The sequence below is a fragment of the Octopus bimaculoides genome, chromosome 1 (genome assembly GCF_046866305.1).
Source record: "Octopus bimaculoides isolate indiv1 chromosome 1, ASM4686630v1, whole genome shotgun sequence".
Taxonomy (NCBI): Eukaryota; Metazoa; Mollusca; class Cephalopoda; order Octopoda; family Octopodidae; genus Octopus; species Octopus bimaculoides.
In genome coordinates this window covers 113,074,254-113,096,838 of record NC_142928.1, presented here as the reverse complement: position 1 = coordinate 113,096,838, position 22,585 = coordinate 113,074,254, and positions in this window count along the sequence as shown.

Sequence of the window (22,585 nt, the reverse complement as noted above, 5' to 3'; positions counted from 1 at the left end):
CTGGAAATCACGAAATAAGCATTTTGAAGCTTTGTTGCTTTTTCATGGTAATTTGCCAAATATTGTGAGTTTGTGTATTCTGAAAACGGTTGTGACTTCGATGAACGCTTTGATAAATATAATATTTTCAACTCCCATCTACCTTATATTAACCATCTTGACTTCAAAACGAATAGTAGTTTTGCAAAAATGAAAACTACATAAAAGCGTCTAAAATCGAGTGGAAATCACGAAATAAGCATTTTCAAGTTTTGTTGCTTTTTCATGGTTATTTGCCATATTGTGTGAATTTGTGTATTCTGAAAACGGTTGAGACTTCGATGAACGCTTTGATAAATATAACGTTTTCAACACCCATCTAGCTTATATTAACCATCTAGACTTCAAATCGAATAGTAGTTTTGGAAAACTGAAAACTACATAAAAGTGTCTAAAATCGACTGGAAATCCCGAAATAAGCATTTTCAAATTTTGTTGCTTTTTCATGGTTAGTTGCCATATTTTGTGAGTTTGTGTATTCTGAAAACGGTTGTGATTTCGATGAACGCTTAGATCAATATAATGTTTTCAACACCCATCTAGCTTATATTAACCATCTAGACTTCAAAACGAATAGTGGTTTTGCAAAAATGAAAACTACCTAAAAGTGTCTGAAATCGACTGGAAATCACGAAATAAGCATTTTCAAATTTTGTTGATTTTCGTGGTTATTTGCCATATTTTGTGAATTTATGTTTTCTGAAAACGGTTGTGACTTCGATGAACGCTTTGATAAATATAACGTTTTCAACACCCATCTAGCTTATATTATTAACCATCTAAACTTCGAAACGAATAGTGGTTTTGCAAAAATGAAAACTACCTAAAAGTGTCTAAAATCGACTACAAATCACGAAATAAGCATTTTCAAATTTTGTTGCTTTTTCATGGTTATTTGCCATATTTTGTGAGTTTGTGTATTCTGAAAACGGTTGTGACTTCGATGAACGCTTTGATAAATAAAATGTTTCCAACACCCATCTATCATATTAACAATTTAGACTTCAAAACGAATAATGGTTTTGCAAAAATGAAAACTACCTAAAAGTGTCTGAAATCGACTGGAAATCACGAAATAAGCATTTTCAGATTTTGTTGCTTTTTCATGGTTATTTGCCATATTGTGTGAATTTGTGTATTCTGAAAACGGTTGTGACTTCGATGAACGCTTTGATAAATATAACGTTTTCAACACCCATCTAGCTTATATTAACCATCTAGACTTCAAATCGAATAGTGGTTTTGGAAAACTGAAAATTACATAAAAGTGTCTAAAATCGACTGGAAATCCCGAAATAAGCATTTTCAAATTTTGTTGCTTTTTCATGGTTATTTGCCATATTTTGTGGGTTTGTGTATTCTGAAAACGGTTGTGATTTCGATGAACGCTTAGATCAATATAATGTTTTCAACACCCATCTAGCTTATATTAACCATCTAGACGTCAAAACGAATAGTGGTTTTGCAAAACTGAAAACTACCTAAAAGTGTCTGAAATCGACTGGAAATCACGAAATAAGCATTTTCAAATTTTGTTGCTTTTTCATGGTTATTTGACATATTTTGTGAGTTTGTGTATTCTGAAAACGGTTGTGATTTCGATGAACGCTTAGATCAATATAATGTTTTCAACACCCATCTAGCTTATATTAACCATCTAGACTTCAAAACGAATAGTGGTTTTGCAAAAATGAAAACTACCTAAAAGTGTCTGAAATCGACTGGAAATCACGAAATAAGCATTTTCAAATTTTGTTGATTTTCGTGGTTATTTGCCATATTTTGTGAATTTATGTTTTCTGAAAACGGTTGTGACTTCGATGAACGCTTTGATAAATATAACGTTTTCAACACCCATCTAGCTTATATTATTAACCATCTAAACTTCGAAACGAATAGTGGTTTTGCAAAAATGAAAACTACCTAAAAGTGTCTAAAATCGACTACAAATCACGAAATAAGCATTTTCAAATTTTGTTGCTTTTTCATGGTTATTTGCCATATTTTGTGAGTTTGTGTATTCTGAAAACGGTTGTGACTTCGATGAACGCTTTGATAAATAAAATGTTTCCAACACCCATCTATCATATTAACAATTTAGACTTCAAAACGAATAATGGTTTTGCAAAAATGAAAACTACCTAAAAGTGTCTGAAATCGACTGGAAATCACGAAATAAGCATTTTCAGATTTTGTTGCTTTTTCATGGTTATTTGCCATATTGTGTGAATTTGTGTATTCTGAAAACGGTTGTGACTTCGATGAACGCTTTGATAAATATAACGTTTTCAACACCCATCTAGCTTATATTAACCATCTAGACTTCAAATCGAATAGTGGTTTTGGAAAACTGAAAATTACATAAAAGTGTCTAAAATCGACTGGAAATCACGAAATAACGATTTTCAAGTTTTGTACTTTTTCATGGTTATTTCCAAAATTTTGTGAGTTTGTGTTTTCTGAAAACGGTTGTGACTTCGATGAACGCTTTGATAAATATAATGTTTTCAACACCCAACTAGCTTATATCTAGACTTCGAAACGAATAGTGGTTTTGCAAAAATGAAAACTACCTAAAAGTGTCTAAAATCGACTGGAAATCCCGAAATAAGCATTTTCAAATTTTGTTGCTTTTTCATGGTTATTTGCCATATTTTGTGAGTTTGTGTATTCTGAAAACGGTTGTGATTTCGATGAACGCTTAGATCAATATAATGTTTTCAACACCCATCTAGCTTATATTAACCATCTAGACTTCAAAACGAATAGTGGTTTTGCAAAAATGAAAACTACCTAAAAGTGTCTGAAATCGACTGGAAATCACGAAATAAGCATTTTCAAATCTTGTTGCTTTTTCATGTTTATTTGCCATATTGTGTGAATTTGTGTATTCTGAAAACGGTTGTGACTTCGATGAACGCTTTGATAAATATAACGTTTTCAACACCCATCTAGCTTATATTAACCATGTAGACTTCAAATCGAATAGTGGTTTTGGAAAACTGAAAACTACCTAAAAGTGTCTGAAATCAACTGGAAATCACGAAATAAGCATTTTCAAGTTTTGTTGCTTTTTCATGGTTATTTGCCAAATTTTGTGAGTTTGTGTTTTCTGAAAACGGTTGTGACTTCGATGAACGCTTTGATAAATATGTTTTCAACACCCATCTAGCATATATTAACCATCTAGACTTCAAAACGAATAGTGGTTTTGCAAAAATGAAAACTACCTAAAAGTGTCTAAAATTGACTGGAAATCACGAAATAAGCATTTTGAAGCTTTGTTGCTTTTTCATGGTAATTTGCCAAATATTGTGAGTTTGTGTATTCTGAAAACGGTTGTGACTTCGATGAACGCTTTGATAAATATAATATTTTCAACTCCCATCTACCTTATATTAACCATCTTGACTTCAAAACGAATAGTAGTTTTGCAAAAATGAAAACTACATAAAAGCGTCTAAAATCGAGTGGAAATCACGAAATAAGCATTTTCAAGTTTTGTTGCTTTTTCATGGTTATTTGCCATATTGTGTGAATTTGTGTATTCTGAAAACGGTTGAGACTTCGATGAACGCTTTGATAAATATAACGTTTTCAACACCCATCTAGCTTATATTAACCATCTAGACTTCAAATCGAATAGTAGTTTTGGAAAACTGAAAACTACATAAAAGTGTCTAAAATCGACTGGAAATCCCGAAATAAGCATTTTCAAATTTTGTTGCTTTTTCATGGTTAGTTGCCATATTTTGTGAGTTTGTGTATTCTGAAAACGGTTGTGATTTCGATGAACGCTTAGATCAATATAATGTTTTCAACACCCATCTAGCTTATATTAACCATCTAGACTTCAAAACGAATAGTGGTTTTGCAAAAATGAAAACTACCTAAAAGTGTCTGAAATCGACTGGAAATCACGAAATAAGCATTTTCAAATTTTGTTGATTTTCGTGGTTATTTGCCATATTTTGTGAATTTATGTTTTCTGAAAACGGTTGTGACTTCGATGAACGCTTTGATAAATATAACGTTTTCAACACCCATCTAGCTTATATTATTAACCATCTAAACTTCGAAACGAATAGTGGTTTTGCAAAAATGAAAACTACCTAAAAGTGTCTAAAATCGACTACAAATCACGAAATAAGCATTTTCAAATTTTGTTGCTTTTTCATGGTTATTTGCCATATTTTGTGAGTTTGTGTATTCTGAAAACGGTTGTGACTTCGATGAACGCTTTGATAAATAAAATGTTTCCAACACCCATCTATCATATTAACAATTTAGACTTCAAAACGAATAATGGTTTTGCAAAAATGAAAACTACCTAAAAGTGTCTGAAATCGACTGGAAATCACGAAATAAGCATTTTCAGATTTTGTTGCTTTTTCATGGTTATTTGCCATATTGTGTGAATTTGTGTATTCTGAAAACGGTTGTGACTTCGATGAACGCTTTGATAAATATAACGTTTTCAACACCCATCTAGCTTATATTAACCATCTAGACTTCAAATCGAATAGTGGTTTTGGAAAACTGAAAATTACATAAAAGTGTCTAAAATCGACTGGAAATCCCGAAATAAGCATTTTCAAATTTTGTTGCTTTTTCATGGTTATTTGCCATATTTTGTGGGTTTGTGTATTCTGAAAACGGTTGTGATTTCGATGAACGCTTAGATCAATATAATGTTTTCAACACCCATCTAGCTTATATTAACCATCTAGACGTCAAAACGAATAGTGGTTTTGCAAAACTGAAAACTACCTAAAAGTGTCTGAAATCGACTGGAAATCACGAAATAAGCATTTTCAAATTTTGTTGCTTTTTCATGGTTATTTGACATATTTTGTGAGTTTGTGTATTCTGAAAACGGTTGTGATTTCGATGAACGCTTAGATCAATATAATGTTTTCAACACCCATCTAGCTTATATTAACCATCTAGACTTCAAAACGAATAGTGGTTTTGCAAAAATGAAAACTACCTAAAAGTGTCTGAAATCGACTGGAAATCACGAAATAAGCATTTTCAAATTTTGTTGATTTTCGTGGTTATTTGCCATATTTTGTGAATTTATGTTTTCTGAAAACGGTTGTGACTTCGATGAACGCTTTGATAAATATAACGTTTTCAACACCCATCTAGCTTATATTATTAACCATCTAAACTTCGAAACGAATAGTGGTTTTGCAAAAATGAAAACTACCTAAAAGTGTCTAAAATCGACTACAAATCACGAAATAAGCATTTTCAAATTTTGTTGCTTTTTCATGGTTATTTGCCATATTTTGTGAGTTTGTGTATTCTGAAAACGGTTGTGACTTCGATGAACGCTTTGATAAATAAAATGTTTCCAACACCCATCTATCATATTAACAATTTAGACTTCAAAACGAATAATGGTTTTGCAAAAATGAAAACTACCTAAAAGTGTCTGAAATCGACTGGAAATCACGAAATAAGCATTTTCAGATTTTGTTGCTTTTTCATGGTTATTTGCCATATTGTGTGAATTTGTGTATTCTGAAAACGGTTGTGACTTCGATGAACGCTTTGATAAATATAACGTTTTCAACACCCATCTAGCTTATATTAACCATCTAGACTTCAAATCGAATAGTGGTTTTGGAAAACTGAAAATTACATAAAAGTGTCTAAAATCGACTGGAAATCACGAAATAACGATTTTCAAGTTTTGTACTTTTTCATGGTTATTTCCAAAATTTTGTGAGTTTGTGTTTTCTGAAAACGGTTGTGACTTCGATGAACGCTTTGATAAATATGTTTTCAACACCCAACTAGCTTATATCTAGACTTCGAAACGAATAGTGGTTTTGCAAAAATGAAAACTACCTAAAAGTGTCTAAAATCGACTGGAAATCCCGAAATAAGCATTTTCAAATTTTGTTGCTTTTTCATGGTTATTTGCCATATTTTGTGAGTTTGTGTATTCTGAAAACGGTTGTGATTTCGATGAACGCTTAGATCAATATAATGTTTTCAACACCCATCTAGCTTATATTAACCATCTAGACTTCAAAACGAATAGTGGTTTTGCAAAAATGAAAACTACCTAAAAGTGTCTGAAATCGACTGGAAATCACGAAATAAGCATTTTCAAATCTTGTTGCTTTTTCATGTTTATTTGCCATATTGTGTGAATTTGTGTATTCTGAAAACGGTTGTGACTTCGATGAACGCTTTGATAAATATAACGTTTTCAACACCCATCTAGCTTATATTAACCATGTAGACTTCAAATCGAATAGTGGTTTTGGAAAACTGAAAACTACCTAAAAGTGTCTAAAATCGACTGGAAATCCCGAAATAAGCATTTTCAAATTGTGTTGCTTTTTCATGGTTATTTGCCATATTGTGTGAATTTGTGTATTCTGAAAACGGTTGTGACTTCGATGAACGCTTTGATAAATATGTTTTCAACACCCATCTAGCATATATTAACCATCTAGACTTCAAAACGAATAGTGGTTTTGCAAAAATGAAAACTACCTAAAAGTGTCTAAAATTGACTGGAAATCACGAAATAAGCATTTTGAAGCTTTGTTGCTTTTTCATGGTAATTTGCCAAATATTGTGAGTTTCTGTATTCTGAAAACGGTTGTGACTTCGATGAACGCTTTGATAAATATAATATTTTCAACTCCCATCTACCTTATATTAACCATCTTGACTTCAAAACGAATAGTAGTTTTGCAAAAATGAAAACTACATAAAAGCGTCTAAAATCGAGTGGAAATCACGAAATAAGCATTTTCAAGTTTTGTTGCTTTTTCATGGTTATTTGCCATATTGTGTGAATTTGTGTATTCTGAAAACGGTTGAGACTTCGATGAACGCTTTGATAAATATAACGTTTTCAACACCCATCTAGCTTATATTAACCATCTAGACTTCAAATCGAATAGTAGTTTTGGAAAACTGAAAACTACATAAAAGTGTCTAAAATCGACTGGAAATCCCGAAATAAGCATTTTCAAATTTTGTTGCTTTTTCATGGTTAGTTGCCATATTTTGTGAGTTTGTGTATTCTGAAAACGGTTGTGATTTCGATGAACGCTTAGATCAATATAATGTTTTCAACACCCATCTAGCTTATATTAACCATCTAGACTTCAAAACGAATAGTGGTTTTGCAAAAATGAAAACTACCTAAAAGTGTCTGAAATCGACTGGAAATCACGAAATAAGCATTTTCAAATTTTGTTGATTTTCGTGGTTATTTGCCATATTTTGTGAATTTATGTTTTCTGAAAACGGTTGTGACTTCGATGAACGCTTTGATAAATATAACGTTTTCAACACCCATCTAGCTTATATTATTAACCATCTAAACTTCGAAACGAATAGTGGTTTTGCAAAAATGAAAACTACCTAAAAGTGTCTAAAATCGACTACAAATCACGAAATAAGCATTTTCAAATTTTGTTGCTTTTTCATGGTTATTTGCCATATTTTGTGAGTTTGTGTATTCTGAAAACGGTTGTGACTTCGATGAACGCTTTGATAAATAAAATGTTTCCAACACCCATCTATCATATTAACAATTTAGACTTCAAAACGAATAATGGTTTTGCAAAAATGAAAACTACCTAAAAGTGTCTGAAATCGACTGGAAATCACGAAATAAGCATTTTCAGATTTTGTTGCTTTTTCATGGTTATTTGCCATATTGTGTGAATTTGTGTATTCTGAAAACGGTTGTGACTTCGATGAACGCTTTGATAAATATAACGTTTTCAACACCCATCTAGCTTATATTAACCATCTAGACTTCAAATCGAATAGTGGTTTTGGAAAACTGAAAATTACATAAAAGTGTCTAAAATCGACTGGAAATCCCGAAATAAGCATTTTCAAATTTTGTTGCTTTTTCATGGTTATTTGCCATATTTTGTGGGTTTGTGTATTCTGAAAACGGTTGTGATTTCGATGAACGCTTAGATCAATATAATGTTTTCAACACCCATCTAGCTTATATTAACCATCTAGACGTCAAAACGAATAGTGGTTTTGCAAAACTGAAAACTACCTAGAAGTGTCTGAAATCGACTGGAAATCACGAAATAAGCATTTTCAAATTTTGTTGCTTTTTCATGGTTATTTGACATATTTTGTGAGTTTGTGTATTCTGAAAACGGTTGTGATTTCGATGAACGCTTAGATCAATATAATGTTTTCAACACCCATCTAGCTTATATTAACCATCTAGACTTCAAAACGAATAGTGGTTTTGCAAAAATGAAAACTACCTAAAAGTGTCTGAAATCGACTGGAAATCACGAAATAAGCATTTTCAAATTTTGTTGATTTTCGTGGTTATTTGCCATATTTTGTGAATTTATGTTTTCTGAAAACGGTTGTGACTTCGATGAACGCTTTGATAAATATAACGTTTTCAACACCCATCTAGCTTATATTATTAACCATCTAAACTTCGAAACGAATAGTGGTTTTGCGAAAATGAAAACTACCTAAAAGTGTCTAAAATCGACTACAAATCACGAAATAAGCATTTTCAAATTTTGTTGCTTTTTCATGGTTATTTGCCATATTTTGTGAGTTTGTGTATTCTGAAAACGGTTGTGACTTCGATGAACGCTTTGATAAATAAAATGTTTCCAACACCCATCTATCATATTAACAATTTAGACTTCAAAACGAATAATGGTTTTGCAAAAATGAAAACTACCTAAAAGTGTCTGAAATCGACTGGAAATCACGAAATAAGCATTTTCAGATTTTGTTGCTTTTTCATGGTTATTTGCCATATTGTGTGAATTTGTGTATTCTGAAAACGGTTGTGACTTCGATGAACGCTTTGATAAATATAACGTTTTCAACACCCATCTAGCTTATATTAACCATCTAGACTTCAAATCGAATAGTGGTTTTGGAAAACTGAAAATTACATAAAAGTGTCTAAAATCGACTGGAAATCACGAAATAACGATTTTCAAGTTTTGTACTTTTTCATGGTTATTTCCAAAATTTTGTGAGTTTGTGTTTTCTGAAAACGGTTGTGACTTCGATGAACGCTTTGATAAATATAATGTTTTCAACACCCAACTAGCTTATATCTAGACTTCGAAACGAATAGTGGTTTTGCAAAAATGAAAACTACCTAAAAGTGTCTAAAATCGACTGGAAATCCCGAAATAAGCATTTTCAAATCTTGTTGCTTTTTCATGTTTATTTGCCATATTTTGTGAATTTGTGTTTTCTGAAAACGGTTGTGACTTCGATGAACGCTTTGATAAATATAACGTTTTCAACACCCATCTAGCTTATATTATTAACCATCTAAACTTCGAAACGAATAGTGGTTTTGCGAAAATGAAAACTACCTAAAAGTGTCTAAAATCGACTACAAATCACGAAATAAGCATTTTCAAATTTTGTTGCTTTTTCATGGTTATTTGCCATATTTTGTGAGTTTGTGTATTCTGAAAACGGTTGTGACTTCGATGAACGCTTTGATAAATAAAATGTTTCCAACACCCATCTATCATATTAACAATTTAGACTTCAAAACGAATAATGGTTTTGCAAAAATGAAAACTACCTAAAAGTGTCTGAAATCGACTGGAAATCACGAAATAAGCATTTTCAGATTTTGTTGCTTTTTCATGGTTATTTGCCATATTGTGTGAATTTGTGTATTCTGAAAACGGTTGTAACTTCGATGAACGCTTTGATAAATATAACGTTTTCAACACCCATCTAGCTTATATTAACCATCTAGACTTCAAATCGAATAGTGGTTTTGGAAAACTGAAAATTACATAAAAGTGTCTAAAATCGACTGGAAATCACGAAATAACGATTTTCAAGTTTTGTACTTTTTCATGGTTATTTCCAAAATTTTGTGAGTTTGTGTTTTCTGAAAACGGTTGTGACTTCGATGAACGCTTTGATAAATATAATGTTTTCAACACCCAACTAGCTTATATCTAGACTTCGAAACGAATAGTGGTTTTGCAAAAATGAAAACTACCTAAAAGTGTCTAAAATCGACTGGAAATCCCGAAATAAGCATTTTCAAATCTTGTTGCTTTTTCATGTTTATTTGCCATATTGTGTGAATTTGTGTATTCTGAAAACGGTTGTGACTTCGATGAACGCTTTGATAAATATAACGTTTTCAACACCCATCTAGCTTATATTAACCATGTAGACTTCAAATCGAATAGTGGTTTTGGAAAACTGAAAACTACCTAAAAGTGTCTAAAATCGACTGGAAATCCCGAAATAAGCATTTTCAAATTGTGTTGCTTTTTCATGGTTATTTGCCATATTGTGTGAATTTGTGTATTCTGAAAACGGTTGTGACTTCGATGAACGCTTTGATAAATATGTTTTCAACACCCATCTAGCATATATTAACCATCTAGACTTCAAAACGAATAGTGGTTTTGCAAAAATGAAAACTACCTAAAAGTGTCTAAAATTGACTGGAAATCACGAAATAAGCATTTTGAAGCTTTGTTGCTTTTTCATGGTAATTTGCCAAATATTGTGAGTTTCTGTATTCTGAAAACGGTTGTGACTTCGATGAACGCTTTGATAAATATAATATTTTCAACTCCCATCTACCTTATATTAACCATCTTGACTTCAAAACGAATAGTAGTTTTGCAAAAATGAAAACTACATAAAAGCGTCTAAAATCGAGTGGAAATCACGAAATAAGCATTTTCAAGTTTTGTTGCTTTTTCATGGTTATTTGCCATATTGTGTGAATTTGTGTATTCTGAAAACGGTTGAGACTTCGATGAACGCTTTGATAAATATAACGTTTTCAACACCCATCTAGCTTATATTAACCATCTAGACTTCAAATCGAATAGTAGTTTTGGAAAACTGAAAACTACATAAAAGTGTCTAAAATCGACTGGAAATCCCGAAATAAGCATTTTCAAATTTTGTTGCTTTTTCATGGTTAGTTGCCATATTTTGTGAGTTTGTGTATTCTGAAAACGGTTGTGATTTCGATGAACGCTTAGATCAATATAATGTTTTCAACACCCATCTAGCTTATATTAACCATCTAGACTTCAAAACGAATAGTGGTTTTGCAAAAATGAAAACTACCTAAAAGTGTCTGAAATCGACTGGAAATCACGAAATAAGCATTTTCAAATTTTGTTGATTTTCGTGGTTATTTGCCATATTTTGTGAATTTATGTTTTCTGAAAACGGTTGTGACTTCGATGAACGCTTTGATAAATATAACGTTTTCAACACCCATCTAGCTTATATTATTAACCATCTAAACTTCGAAACGAATAGTGGTTTTGCAAAAATGAAAACTACCTAAAAGTGTCTAAAATCGACTACAAATCACGAAATAAGCATTTTCAAATTTTGTTGCTTTTTCATGGTTATTTGCCATATTTTGTGAGTTTGTGTATTCTGAAAACGGTTGTGACTTCGATGAACGCTTTGATAAATAAAATGTTTCCAACACCCATCTATCATATTAACAATTTAGACTTCAAAACGAATAATGGTTTTGCAAAAATGAAAACTACCTAAAAGTGTCTGAAATCGACTGGAAATCACGAAATAAGCATTTTCAGATTTTGTTGCTTTTTCATGGTTATTTGCCATATTGTGTGAATTTGTGTATTCTGAAAACGGTTGTGACTTCGATGAACGCTTTGATAAATATAACGTTTTCAACACCCATCTAGCTTATATTAACCATCTAGACTTCAAATCGAATAGTGGTTTTGGAAAACTGAAAATTACATAAAAGTGTCTAAAATCGACTGGAAATCCCGAAATAAGCATTTTCAAATTTTGTTGCTTTTTCATGGTTATTTGCCATATTTTGTGGGTTTGTGTATTCTGAAAACGGTTGTGATTTCGATGAACGCTTAGATCAATATAATGTTTTCAACACCCATCTAGCTTATATTAACCATCTAGACGTCAAAACGAATAGTGGTTTTGCAAAACTGAAAACTACCTAGAAGTGTCTGAAATCGACTGGAAATCACGAAATAAGCATTTTCAAATTTTGTTGCTTTTTCATGGTTATTTGACATATTTTGTGAGTTTGTGTATTCTGAAAACGGTTGTGATTTCGATGAACGCTTAGATCAATATAATGTTTTCAACACCCATCTAGCTTATATTAACCATCTAGACTTCAAAACGAATAGTGGTTTTGCAAAAATGAAAACTACCTAAAAGTGTCTGAAATCGACTGGAAATCACGAAATAAGCATTTTCAAATTTTGTTGATTTTCGTGGTTATTTGCCATATTTTGTGAATTTATGTTTTCTGAAAACGGTTGTGACTTCGATGAACGCTTTGATAAATATAACGTTTTCAACACCCATCTAGCTTATATTATTAACCATCTAAACTTCGAAACGAATAGTGGTTTTGCGAAAATGAAAACTACCTAAAAGTGTCTAAAATCGACTACAAATCACGAAATAAGCATTTTCAAATTTTGTTGCTTTTTCATGGTTATTTGCCATATTTTGTGAGTTTGTGTATTCTGAAAACGGTTGTGACTTCGATGAACGCTTTGATAAATAAAATGTTTCCAACACCCATCTATCATATTAACAATTTAGACTTCAAAACGAATAATGGTTTTGCAAAAATGAAAACTACCTAAAAGTGTCTGAAATCGACTGGAAATCACGAAATAAGCATTTTCAGATTTTGTTGCTTTTTCATGGTTATTTGCCATATTGTGTGAATTTGTGTATTCTGAAAACGGTTGTGACTTCGATGAACGCTTTGATAAATATAACGTTTTCAACACCCATCTAGCTTATATTAACCATCTAGACTTCAAATCGAATAGTGGTTTTGGAAAACTGAAAATTACATAAAAGTGTCTAAAATCGACTGGAAATCACGAAATAACGATTTTCAAGTTTTGTACTTTTTCATGGTTATTTCCAAAATTTTGTGAGTTTGTGTTTTCTGAAAACGGTTGTGACTTCGATGAACGCTTTGATAAATATAATGTTTTCAACACCCAACTAGCTTATATCTAGACTTCGAAACGAATAGTGGTTTTGCAAAAATGAAAACTACCTAAAAGTGTCTAAAATCGACTGGAAATCCCGAAATAAGCATTTTCAAATCTTGTTGCTTTTTCATGTTTATTTGCCATATTGTGTGAATTTGTGTATTCTGAAAACGGTTGTGACTTCGATGAACGCTTTGATAAATATAACGTTTTCAACACCCATCTAGCTTATATTAACCATGTAGACTTCAAATCGAATAGTGGTTTTGGAAAACTGAAAACTACCTAAAAGTGTCTAAAATCGACTGGAAATCCCGAAATAAGCATTTTCAAATTGTGTTGCTTTTTCATGGTTATTTGCCATATTGTGTGAATTTGTGTATTCTGAAAACGGTTGTGACTTCGATGAACGCTTTGATAAATATGTTTTCAACACCCATCTAGCATATATTAACCATCTAGACTTCAAAACGAATAGTGGTTTTGCAAAAATGAAAACTACCTAAAAGTGTCTAAAATTGACTGGAAATCACGAAATAAGCATTTTGAAGCTTTGTTGCTTTTTCATGGTAATTTGCCAAATATTGTGAGTTTCTGTATTCTGAAAACGGTTGTGACTTCGATGAACGCTTTGATAAATATAATATTTTCAACTCCCATCTACCTTATATTAACCATCTTGACTTCAAAACGAATAGTAGTTTTGCAAAAATGAAAACTACATAAAAGCGTCTAAAATCGAGTGGAAATCACGAAATAAGCATTTTCAAGTTTTGTTGCTTTTTCATGGTTATTTGCCATATTGTGTGAATTTGTGTATTCTGAAAACGGTTGAGACTTCGATGAACGCTTTGATAAATATAACGTTTTCAACACCCATCTAGCTTATATTAACCATCTAGACTTCAAATCGAATAGTAGTTTTGGAAAACTGAAAACTACATAAAAGTGTCTAAAATCGACTGGAAATCCCGAAATAAGCATTTTCAAATTTTGTTGCTTTTTCATGGTTAGTTGCCATATTTTGTGAGTTTGTGTATTCTGAAAACGGTTGTGATTTCGATGAACGCTTAGATCAATATAATGTTTTCAACACCCATCTAGCTTATATTAACCATCTAGACTTCAAATCGAATAGTGGTTTTGGAAAACTGAAAATTACATAAAAGTGTCTAAAATCGACTGGAAATCACGAAATAACGATTTTCAAGTTTTGTACTTTTTCATGGTTATTTCCAAAATTTTGTGAGTTTGTGTTTTCTGAAAACGGTTGTGACTTCGATGAACGCTTTGATAAATATAATGTTTTCAACACCCAACTAGCTTATATCTAGACTTCGAAACGAATAGTGGTTTTGCAAAAATGAAAACTACCTAAAAGTGTCTAAAATCGACTGGAAATCCCGAAATAAGCATTTTCAAATCTTGTTGCTTTTTCATGTTTATTTGCCATATTGTGTGAATTTGTGTATTCTGAAAACGGTTGTGACTTCGATGAACGCTTTGATAAATATAACGTTTTCAACACCCATCTAGCTTATATTAACCATGTAGACTTCAAATCGAATAGTGGTTTTGGAAAACTGAAAACTACCTAAAAGTGTCTAAAATCGACTGGAAATCCCGAAATAAGCATTTTCAAATTGTGTTGCTTTTTCATGGTTATTTGCCATATTGTGTGAATTTGTGTATTCTGAAAACGGTTGTGACTTCGATGAACGCTTTGATAAATATGTTTTCAACACCCATCTAGCATATATTAACCATCTAGACTTCAAAACGAATAGTGGTTTTGCAAAAATGAAAACTACCTAAAAGTGTCTAAAATTGACTGGAAATCACGAAATAAGCATTTTGAAGCTTTGTTGCTTTTTCATGGTAATTTGCCAAATATTGTGAGTTTCTGTATTCTGAAAACGGTTGTGACTTCGATGAACGCTTTGATAAATATAATATTTTCAACTCCCATCTACCTTATATTAACCATCTTGACTTCAAAACGAATAGTAGTTTTGCAAAAATGAAAACTACATAAAAGCGTCTAAAATCGAGTGGAAATCACGAAATAAGCATTTTCAAGTTTTGTTGCTTTTTCATGGTTATTTGCCATATTGTGTGAATTTGTGTATTCTGAAAACGGTTGAGACTTCGATGAACGCTTTGATAAATATAACGTTTTCAACACCCATCTAGCTTATATTAACCATCTAGACTTCAAATCGAATAGTAGTTTTGGAAAACTGAAAACTACATAAAAGTGTCTAAAATCGACTGGAAATCCCGAAATAAGCATTTTCAAATTTTGTTGCTTTTTCATGGTTAGTTGCCATATTTTGTGAGTTTGTGTATTCTGAAAACGGTTGTGATTTCGATGAACGCTTAGATCAATATAATGTTTTCAACACCCATCTAGCTTATATTAACCATCTAGACTTCAAAACGAATAGTGGTTTTGCAAAAATGAAAACTACCTAAAAGTGTCTGAAATCGACTGGAAATCACGAAATAAGCATTTTCAAATTTTGTTGATTTTCGTGGTTATTTGCCATATTTTGTGAATTTATGTTTTCTGAAAACGGTTGTGACTTCGATGAACGCTTTGATAAATATAACGTTTTCAACACCCATCTAGCTTATATTATTAACCATCTAAACTTCGAAACGAATAGTGGTTTTGCAAAAATGAAAACTACCTAAAAGTGTCTAAAATCGACTACAAATCACGAAATAAGCATTTTCAAATTTTGTTGCTTTTTCATGGTTATTTGCCATATTTTGTGAGTTTGTGTATTCTGAAAACGGTTGTGACTTCGATGAACGCTTTGATAAATAAAATGTTTCCAACACCCATCTATCATATTAACAATTTAGACTTCAAAACGAATAATGGTTTTGCAAAAATGAAAACTACCTAAAAGTGTCTGAAATCGACTGGAAATCACGAAATAAGCATTTTCAGATTTTGTTGCTTTTTCATGGTTATTTGCCATATTGTGTGAATTTGTGTATTCTGAAAACGGTTGTGACTTCGATGAACGCTTTGATAAATATAACGTTTTCAACACCCATCTAGCTTATATTAACCATCTAGACTTCAAATCGAATAGTGGTTTTGGAAAACTGAAAATTACATAAAAGTGTCTAAAATCGACTGGAAATCCCGAAATAAGCATTTTCAAATTTTGTTGCTTTTTCATGGTTATTTGCCATATTTTGTGGGTTTGTGTATTCTGAAAACGGTTGTGATTTCGATGAACGCTTAGATCAATATAATGTTTTCAACACCCATCTAGCTTATATTAACCATCTAGACGTCAAAACGAATAGTGGTTTTGCAAAACTGAAAACTACCTAGAAGTGTCTGAAATCGACTGGAAATCACGAAATAAGCATTTTCAAATTTTGTTGCTTTTTCATGGTTATTTGACATATTTTGTGAGTTTGTGTATTCTGAAAACGGTTGTGATTTCGATGAACGCTTAGATCAATATAATGTTTTCAACACCCATCTAGCTTATATTAACCATCTAGACTTCAAAACGAATAGTGGTTTTGCAAAAATGAAAACTACCTAAAAGTGTCTGAAATCGACTGGAAATCACGAAATAAGCATTTTCAAATTTTGTTGATTTTCGTGGTTATTTGCCATATTTTGTGAATTTATGTTTTCTGAAAACGGTTGTGACTTCGATGAACGCTTTGATAAATATAACGTTTTCAACACCCATCTAGCTTATACTATTAACCATCTAAACTTCGAAACGAATAGTGGTTTTGCAAGAATGAAAACTACCTAAAAGTGTCTAAAATCGACTACAAATCACGAAATAAGCATTTTCAAATTTTGTTGCTTTTTCATGGTTATTTGCCATATTTTGTGAGTTTGTGTATTCTGAAAACGGTTGTGACTTCGATGAACGCTTTGATAAATAAAATGTTTCCAACACCCATCTATCATATTAACAATTTAGACTTCAAAACGAATAATGGTTTTGCAAAAATGAAAACTACCTAAAAGTGTCTGAAATCGACTGGAAATCACGAAATAAGCATTTTCAGATTTTGTTGCTTTTTCATGGTTATTTGCCATATTGTGTGAATTTGTGTATTCTGAAAACGGTTGTGACTTCGATGAACGCTTTGATAAATATAACGTTTTCAACACCCATCTAGCTTATATTAACCATCTAGACTTCAAATCGAATAGTGGTTTTGGAAAACTGAAAATTACATAAAAGTGTCTAAAATCGACTGGAAATCCCGAAATAAGCATTTTCAAGTTTTGTTGCTTTTTCATGGTTATTTGCCAAATTTTGTGAGTTTGTGTTTTCTGAAAACGGTTGTGACTTCGATGAACGCTTTGATAAATATGTTTTCAACACCCATCTAGCATATATTAACCATCGAGACTTCAAAACGAATAGTGGTTTTGCAAAAATGAAAACTACCTAAAAGTGTCTAAAATTGACTGGAAATCACGAAATAAGCATTTTGAAGCTTTGTTGCTTTTTCATGGTAATTTGCCAAATATTGTGAGTTTGTGTATTCTGAAAACGGTTGTGACTTCGATGAACGCTTTGATAAATATAATATTTTCAACTCCCATCTACCTTATATTAACCATCTTGACTTCAAAACGAATAGTAGTTTTGCAAAAATGAAAACTACATAAAAGCGTCTAAAATCGAGTGGAAATCACGAAATAAGCATTTTCAAGTTTTGTTGCTTTTTCATGGTTAGTTGCCATATTTTGTGAGTTTGTGTATTCTGAAAACGGTTGTGATTTCGATGAACGCTTAGATCAATATAATGTTTTCAACACCCATCTAGCTTATATTAACCATCTAGACTTCAAAACGAATAGTGGTTTTGCAAAAATGAAAACTACCTAAAAGTGTCTGAAATCGACTGGAAATCACGAAATAAGCATTTTCAAATTTTGTTGATTTTCGTGGTTATTTGCCATATTTTGTGAATTTATGTTTTCTGAAAACGGTTGTGACTTCGATGAACGCTTTGATAAATATAACGTTTTCAACACCCATCTAGCTTATATTATTAACCATCTAAACTTCGAAACGAATAGTGGTTTTGCAAAAATGAAAACTACCTAAAAGTGTCTAAAATCGACTACAAATCACGAAATAAGCATTTTCAAATTTTGTTGCTTTTTCATGGTTATTTGCCATATTTTGTGAGTTTGTGTATTCTGAAAACGGTTGTGACTTCGATGAACGCTTTGATAAATAAAATGTTTCCAACACCCATCTATCATATTAACAATTTAGACTTCAAAACGAATAATGGTTTTGCAAAAATGAAAACTACCTAAAAGTGTCTGAAATCGACTGGAAATCACGAAATAAGCATTTTCAAATTTTGTTGATTTTCGTGGTTATTTGCCATATTTTGTGAATTTATGTTTTCTGAAAACGGTTGTGACTTCGATGAACGCTTTGATAAATATAACGTTTTCAACACCCATCTAGCTTATATTATTAACCATCTAAACTTCGAAACGAATAGTGGTTTTGCAAAAATGAAAACTACCTAAAAGTGTCTAAAATCGACTACAAATCACGAAATAAGCATTTTCAAATTTTGTTGCTTTTTCATGGTTATTTGCCATATTTTGTGAGTTTGTGTATTCTGAAAACGGTTGTGACTTCGATGAACGCTTTGATAAATAAAATGTTTCCAACACCCATCTATCATATTAACAATTTAGACTTCAAAACGAATAATGGTTTTGCAAAAATGAAAACTACCTAAAAGTGTCTGAAATCGACTGGAAATCACGAAATAAGCATTTTCAGATTTTGTTGCTTTTTCATGGTTATTTGCCATATTGTGTGAATTTGTGTATTCTGAAAACGGTTGTGACTTCGATGAACGCTTTGATAAATATAACGTTTTCAACACCCATCTAGCTTATATTAACCATCTAGACTTCAAATCGAATAGTGGTTTTGGAAAACTGAAAATTACATAAAAGTGTCTAAAATCGACTGGAAATCCCGAAATAAGCATTTTCAAATTTTGTTGCTTTTTCATGGTTATTTGCCATATTTTGTGGGTTTGTGTATTCTGAAAACGGTTGTGATTTCGATGAACGCTTAGATCAATATAATGTTTTCAACACCCATCTAGCTTATATTAACCATCTAGACGTCAAAACGAATAGTGGTTTTGCAAAACTGAAAACTACCTAAAAGTGTCTGAAATCGACTGGAAATCACGAAATAAGCATTTTCAAATTTTGTTGCTTTTTCATGGTTATTTGACATATTTTGTGAGTTTGTGTATTCTGAAAACGGTTGTGATTTCGATGAACGCTTAGATCAATATAATGTTTTCAACACCCATCTAGCTTATATTAACCATCTAGACTTCAAAACGAATAGTGGTTTTGCAAAAATGAAAACTACCTAAAAGTGTCTGAAATCGACTGGAAATCACGAAATAAGCATTTTCAAATTTTGTTGATTTTCGTGGTTATTTGCCATATTTTGTGAATTTATGTTTTCTGAAAACGGTTGTGACTTCGATGAACGCTTTGATAAATATAACGTTTTCAACACCCATCTAGCTTATATTATTAACCATCTAAACTTCGAAACGAATAGTGGTTTTGCAAAAATGAAAACTACCTAAAAGTGTCTAAAATCGACTACAAATCACGAAATAAGCATTTTCAAATTTTGTTGCTTTTTCATGGTTATTTGCCATATTTTGTGAGTTTGTGTATTCTGAAAACGGTTGTGACTTCGATGAACGCTTTGATAAATAAAATGTTTCCAACACCCATCTATCATATTAACAATTTAGACTTCAAAACGAATAATGGTTTTGCAAAAATGAAAACTACCTAAAAGTGTCTGAAATCGACTGGAAATCACGAAATAAGCATTTTCAGATTTTGTTGCTTTTTCATGGTTATTTGCCATATTGTGTGAATTTGTGTATTCTGAAAACGGTTGTGACTTCGATGAACGCTTTGATAAATATAACGTTTTCAACACCCATCTAGCTTATATTAACCATCTAGACTTCAAATCGAATAGTGGTTTTGGAAAACTGAAAATTACATAAAAGTGTCTAAAATCGACTGGAAATCACGAAATAACGATTTTCAAGTTTTGTACTTTTTCATGGTTATTTCCAAAATTTTGTGAGTTTGTGTTTTCTGAAAACGGTTGTGACTTCGATGAACGCTTTGATAAATATAATGTTTTCAACACCCAACTAGCTTATATCTAGACTTCGAAACGAATAGTGGTTTTGCAAAAATGAAAACTACCTAAAAGTGTCTAAAATCGACTGGAAATCCCGAAATAAGCATTTTCAAATTTTGTTGCTTTTTCATGGTTATTTGCCATATTTTGTGAGTTTGTGTATTCTGAAAACGGTTGTGATTTCGATGAACGCTTAGATCAATATAATGTTTTCAACACCCATCTAGCTTATATTAACCATCTAGACTTCAAAACGAATAGTGGTTTTGCAAAAATGAAAACTACCTAAAAGTGTCTGAAATCGACTGGAAATCACGAAATAAGCATTTTCAAATCTTGTTGCTTTTTCATGTTTATTTGCCATATTGTGTGAATTTGTGTATTCTGAAAACGGTTGTGACTTCGATGAACGCTTTGATAAATATAACGTTTTCAACACCCATCTAGCTTATATTAACCATGTAGACTTCAAATCGAATAGTGGTTTTGGAAAACTGAAAACTACCTAAAAGTGTCTAAAATCGACTGGAAATCCCGAAATAAGCATTTTCAAATTGTGTTGCTTTTTCATGGTTATTTGCCATATTGTGTGAATTTGTGTATTCTGAAAACGGTTGTGACTTCGATGAACGCTTTGATAAATATGTTTTCAACACCCATCTAGCATATATTAACCATCTAGACTTCAAAACGAATAGTGGTTTTGCAAAAATGAAAACTACCTAAAAGTGTCTAAAATTGACTGGAAATCACGAAATAAGCATTTTGAAGCTTTGTTGCTTTTTCATGGTAATTTGCCAAATATTGTGAGTTTGTGTATTCTGAAAACGGTTGTGACTTCGATGAACGCTTTGATAAATATAATATTTTCAACTCCCATCTACCTTATATTAACCATCTTGACTTCAAAACGAATAGTAGTTTTGCAAAAATGAAAACTACATAAAAGCGTCTAAAATCGAGTGGAAATCACGAAATAAGCATTTTCAAGTTTTGTTGCTTTTTCATGGTTATTTGCCATATTGTGTGAATTTGTGTATTCTGAAAACGGTTGAGACTTCGATGAACGCTTTGATAAATATAACGTTTTCAACACCCATCTAGCTTATATTAACCATCTAGACTTCAAATCGAATAGTAGTTTTGGAAAACTGAAAACTACATAAAAGTGTCTAAAATCGACTGGAAATCCCGAAATAAGCATTTTCAAATTTTGTTGCTTTTTCATGGTTAGTTGCCATATTTTGTGAGTTTGTGTATTCTGAAAACGGTTGTGATTTCGATGAACGCTTAGATCAATATAATGTTTTCAACACCCATCTAGCTTATATTAACCATCTAGACTTCAAAACGAATAGTGGTTTTGCAAAAATGAAAACTACCTAAAAGTGTCTGAAATCGACTGGAAATCACGAAATAAGCATTTTCAAATTTTGTTGATTTTCGTGGTTATTTGCCATATTTTGTGAATTTATGTTTTCTGAAAACGGTTGTGACTTCGATGAACGCTTTGATAAATATAACGTTTTCAACACCCATCTAGCTTATATTATTAACCATCTAAACTTCGAAACGAATAGTGGTTTTGCAAAAATGAAAACTACCTAAAAGTGTCTAAAATCGACTACAAATCACGAAATAAGCATTTTCAAATTTTGTTGCTTTTTCATGGTTATTTGCCATATTTTGTGAGTTTGTGTATTCTGAAAACGGTTGTGACTTCGATGAACGCTTTGATAAATAAAATGTTTCCAACACCCATCTATCATATTAACAATTTAGACTTCAAAACGAATAATGGTTTTGCAAAAATGAAAACTACCTAAAAGTGTCTGAAATCGACTGGAAATCACGAAATAAGCATTTTCAGATTTTGTTGCTTTTTCATGGTTATTTGCCATATTGTGTGAATTTGTGTATTCTGAAAACGGTTGTGACTTCGATGAACGCTTTGATAAATATAACGTTTTCAACACCCATCTAGCTTATATTAACCATCTAGACTTCAAATCGAATAGTGGTTTTGGAAAACTGAAAATTACATAAAAGTGTCTAAAATCGACTGGAAATCCCGAAATAAGCATTTTCAAATTTTGTTGCTTTTTCATGGTTATTTGCCATATTTTGTGGGTTTGTGTATTCTGAAAACGGTTGTGATTTCGATGAACGCTTAGATCAATATAATGTTTTCAACACCCATCTAGCTTATATTAACCATCTAGACGTCAAAACGAATAGTGGTTTTGCAAAACTGAAAACTACCTAAAAGTGTCTGAAATCGACTGG